Here is a 5,489-nt window from a genome sequence, read left to right on the forward strand (position 1 = left end):
CCTTAGCAACAGCAGGGAATTCCAGGGCTTGTCCTGGGCAAGGTGGGAGGAGTAGCCAGTTAGCTCCCTTGGCCTGGGCACAGCCAGGCGGGGGGGTTGGGTAAATGAAGCTCAAAGCCAAGGCCTTGCAAGGAAGGGCAGTAACAGGCTCCTCAGTAGACCTCAGGTCAGCCTGTCCTCAACTCTTCCCAAGTCCTAGAGCTTACAGTACACAGGCTCAGGTCCCTACGTTGCTGACAGGATGGATCCAAAGCCACTATTTTCTCTTGGAATCTCACCTCTCATCACCTTTTCTGAATGCCACAAACACTATGCCACCCTTGGGGGCCCCCTTTGATCTGACCATAATCTACATGGGGCAGTAGGAAGCTGTTAGGGTAGAGTTCGGGTTCCAGGGATAGAACTTGGGTCATCAGGCTTGAGGGACAAGTGACTTTATCTGTTGAGCCATATCACTGGCCTAGAAACTATTAATTCTGAGTAGTCTGTAAAGTTAACTATGCACGTTGTACTTCCTAGAGCAGCTTCTAAACAAATACTAATCACACAGACACAGAACATCGCTGGTGCTTTTTATTGGATGCCAGCCTCACTCCAGATTCACTGAGAGATCCTGTCTCAAGGGACAATGGCAGAGCATGATAGAGGCAGCATAAGTACACACCTGCATGTACACATATGCACACTGTGCCCTTGGGTGTGTGTGTGTGTGTGTGTGTGTGTGTGTGTGTGTGTGTGTGTATGCGCGCGCGTTTGTGCACACACACACACACACACACACATGCAAGTTCTGGCAAAGGAAATTATACCAGTAGGGAGCTTGGGGCAGTAGCAATGAAGGAATAGAGACATGGGTGATAAATATCTGGGTAAAGTATGGTTGAAGTCAAAAGCACTGTTGGTATTATTTTTAACTTACATGTATCTAATACAATGACCACCACAGGGACAAGTGAGAGATAAAGGGACCATACGATAAGAAGGTTTCTGTATTCTAGCTGAAGTGAAAAATATTTTTATTTATTCTTCTCTCATGCAATACATCCCAACTGCATCCTCCTCTCCCTCCACTCCTCCCAGTCCATCCCCACCTGCCCTCTCCCCCAGATCCACTGATCCTCCATTTCCCTTTAGAAAAGAGCAGGCCTCCCAGGGATAGCAACTGAACCCGACATAAGATGCAGTAAGACTAGGCACAAACCCTCATATCAAGGCTGGACGAGGCAACCCAGGAGGAGGAAAAGGGTCCCAAGAGCAGACAAAAGGGTCAGAGACACCCTCTCTCCCACTGTTAGGAGTCCCCCAAACACTCCAAGCTAAACCACGGCATGTATGCAGAGGGCCTAGCACAGACCTGTGTGGGCTCCGTGATGGCTGCTTCAGTCTCTGTGGGCCCCTATGAGCCCTGCTTAGTTGATTCTGTAATATTTTTATATGTATTTTCATTTCACACAATTATTGTGTGTATGTGTATGTGAGAGCATGGAGGTTTGCCATTTTAGAGCAGTTTATCTTTCAACTTGGTTCCTGGTTTGCATCTTCTGCTCCCTGTTGAGATGTCTTCTGCTAGCTACAGGTGGATTTTCCGCCCTTTCTTGGGGCATAGTTATAGTAGCTGCTTTAATGCCTCAGTTCCAGGAGCTATGTTGTCTTAGACTTGTTGGTGCTTGTCTTTTCTTTTTATAAATGTTGATATTTTCTCCAGTCTTCAAAGATGGAGTGATTTTGGGATTGTCTCATGGACATTAGGAGTCTTGCGTCGTGGGATCTGAGTCTTGTTTAAATCCTATCTTGAATACTAATATTTTGTCTTGTTTTATCAGGCAGTAAGCTCTGTGCCTCCTTTGGGCTGTGGTTTCGATGTTGGTTCAGTTTTTGAAGGTTTTGCAATGGTGTGCTAGCTTTGAACCCAAGGCCAGCCTGGGATGCTCTAGCTCTTTGGTGTTTTGTTTATGGTCAGCTTCAGGGTGAGCTCAGGCCATATGAACTATTTTTTTTTTTAAAAATTCTTCTCATACAATAATCCCGACATTGCCTCCCCTCTCTCCACTCCTCCCAGTCTCCCCCATATGGACTATCTTATGGGGTGATTTTCTTGAGCTATGTCCCTGCTCTGATCTAACACCTTCTAGAACCCAGAAGACCGCAACTTCCACTTCTATCTTGGTCTTCTGGCTAAACCCAGTTTTTTTCTTTTCTTTGCTATCTTGAGGACCAAAAACACAGTAAGGGTGGCGTGGGCAAGAGCGTGAGGGCCCAGGGCTGGAGCGGGAAAGGCGTACAAGGGCTTGCGGGATAATCAGTATTATTGATGTGAGAAACACAGCTCTCACCTCAAAGGGAGTAAGAGATGGTTTGTTCTGGAGCCAAATTTGAGTGCCCATGGTCCAAGAAACACAGAGCTAGGTACCTCAGGTTCCATGTTTCACAAATTCTTATAGCTGTAGAACAAAGAAAGTCATAAATCAAAGTAATTTTAAAATTAGTGCAAACATCAGAGAAGTGAATCTCTCCTTCAGGCCATAGACACTATCTGATGACCTTAGCTTTCGAGTTGGTGGAAGCTTGTAGTCTGCTAAGCTAATAAATCCCAAAAGGTTTTTAATCTATGAATCACAGGATGTTAGGTCCAACATAGAAAGTGAGCAAGGAAATGTCTGTTTAGATGGCTAAAGCTAAGAGACAGGATAAGATATAATTAGGCGGTGGGCCTGCAACATCCCAACCTTTCCATATCACTGCAGTTCCAATCTGTCAATCAGTGTTTGCAGTCATAGTTTCTTTCCAGGAATTCTTCATAGTATTGATCGCCATCTCGACAGAATCTACTCAGGAGACAAATCCCCTCTGGGTATGTCTGTGAGGGAGTTTCTACATTGGGTTGGGGTGGGAAGACCTACCCTAATGTGTTGACACTGCCGTGGATGGGGTCTTGTGTTAAATAAAAAGGGGCAAGTGAGCTGAGCACTAACCTTCTTCGCTCTGCTCCCTGCCTGCTGGTGCGATGTGGCCAGCTGCCTTAGGCTCTTGCAGCCATGCTTTCCGTGTCATGCTAGGCTGTCTTCTCAAAGCATGAGCAGTCAGAACAAACCTTCCTGAAGTTGCCTGGTCAGGTGGTTTGCTGCAGCTTCGTGCACACTCTCTGGTTCCCAGGGCTCTTTCTAGGCCAGGCCCCGATGGCTGCTTTTAGAGGTGTCTTTGCATTCTGTGTCCAGTTCTGGGTTTCAGATGGCCTATGTGTCCATGGCTGGGAGGTAGCAGAGGAGAGAAAATGGGAATGGTGGGTATGGTGATTTACAGCTATAATCCCAGAACTTGGGAGGCTGAGGCAGGAGGGTCACTCATGAGATCAGGTCTACTGAGACTACAAAGTAAGTGTCTCTGGCTACAGAGTGAAACCATGCCTCAGAAAAAAAAAAAAACAAAACAACCAACCAACCAAACATACCAAAGTAAGGAGAGCAGGGGGAGAGAGAGAGAGAGAGAGAGAGAGAGAGAGAGAGAGAGAGAGAGAGAGAGAGAGAGAGAGAGAGAGAGAGAGAGAGAGAGAGAGAGAGAGAGAGAGAGAGAGAGAGAGAGAGAGAGAGAAGGAAGAAGAAGAAGAAGAAGAAGAAGAAGAAGAAGAAGAAGAAGAAGAAGAAGAAGAAGGGAAGAGGAGAGAAGGGAAGGAGGGAGAGAGAAGGTCCCTACCAGCTCGGCAATACTTTTGAATTCTGCTTTTCTTCCCCAACTCACTTGTTTTTGTTGGTCCTGATCAAGGGCCTCAGCCCCACCCAGTGGGCAGGCAAAGGCAGACTGAACTTGTCTTGAGTGAATTCTCTGCAAACACTCACCACTACCGGCAGTGTCTCTTGCTTATTTACTACTAGCTGCTTGTCCCTGACCCTTGGCCCTTGCCCTTCCTTAGGCTGTGGGCCTCAAGAGGAGCTGAAGAATGGGAGTATTCTTGGGGTGGGCCACTGTGCCATCTTGAATGCTGCCTGGCAATGTGGAGGACCCCAATGAATGTTTTGAATGATGAGATCTCTCATTTCTCCAATCATAAAGATTTTAGAGACAATTTTTCCCTCCTCATTTGTCCCCGCCTCCCCTTTCTCTCCTCCTCCTCCTCCTCCTCCTCCTCCTCCTCCTCCTCCTCCTCCATTTTCTCTTCCTTCTCCTCTCCTTCCTCCTCCTTCCCCTCTTGCTATTTTGTTAGCCTCCAGGTTGGCCTCTGAGAAAGGACAAAGTTCTGCATTAATCTTTACTGGCAGTATTAGACACAGATGAGCAGGGTGAAGTCCAAGCTGCCTTGTAGAGTATAAGGAAGAGAGAGTGTGCTACCAAAGTCCCGAGTGTGAGCCGCATCTCATTAATAATTTCTGGGTTATTGTTGCCTGCAGCTCCACAGGTCCTCAGTGTCAGCCACCACGGAGTCAGATGTCATAGGCCGCCAGTGTCCTACCCGTGTGGCAGTTTAGGCTCTGGTTGTTTCCTTATCCCTTATTCCTCCCTCCCCAAGTTGACAATCAATTACTGAACCTGATACCAGGAGCTCGGCTGGATTTCGACAGATAGTGTGATCAGACTTATGTGGTTCCGAAACAGTTTTGGAGTGTGGCTGTTGGAGTTGAGATGACCCCAAGGTCAGGAAGTGTTTTGGGAAGGGAGTGTCGCGACAGGAATGTGTATTGAACACGTACTGCTGACTGTGCTGCCATCAGACCAATAATGCCTCCGTTACAGAACTATTGGAACTGATTGCCTGTGCAGGTGTATATGGACACGTACGTGGAGACCAGAGGGCATCCTCAGGTGTTGTCCACCTTGCTTTTAGAGACAGCTTTCCCCGGCCTGGAGCTCACCAAGTAGGTTAGACTGGCCTGGCAGTGAGCCCTGGAGGAAGCTGCCTGCCTGGGCCCTTCCAGCCAATACCTTCCATGTTGTTCCTGTACTTGGCTTTTTTTTTTTTTTTTTTTTTAATGTGAGAACTAAACTCAGGGCCTCATGTTTGTGTAGCAGCTGAGCTATGGTCACAGCCCAAACTGTTAGAATAGACGCCATAGGACCTCATAGCCATCGTACCCTACTGGCTACTTGGTAAGCATGCTGTACGACAGGACAGAAACAGCACTCAGCTTGGTAGCACAGTAGTTGCCCAGCAACACTTGGAATAAACGAGGGAGTACACAATGACACCCCTCAGACGTGCAGGTACCTAGGGCTCTGTCCCGACTGCTTTGTATATTTGGAAAGAGTATACACAGCAGTGAACCAGCAACTCGTTCTGGCCATTGTCCCTGCCAGAGAACTCTTCTGACTTGGGAATGCTGTACATAGGAGGAAGTGTGGGCACCCTGCAAAGGATATCCTATCACACTGCAGGCTGACAAAGCCCTCCCCTCACGGATGACACCTCTGCTTCCTTATTCCTTTGTGGAGATAATGGCTTTCCAAGATGCTCCTGGGATGGGCAGGCAAAGCTGTCCTGTCCATAGGGCTGCTGTAGA

The sequence above is a fragment of the Peromyscus eremicus genome, chromosome 4 (assembly GCF_949786415.1).
Source record: "Peromyscus eremicus chromosome 4, PerEre_H2_v1, whole genome shotgun sequence".
NCBI classification, from domain to species: domain Eukaryota; kingdom Metazoa; phylum Chordata; class Mammalia; order Rodentia; family Cricetidae; genus Peromyscus; species Peromyscus eremicus.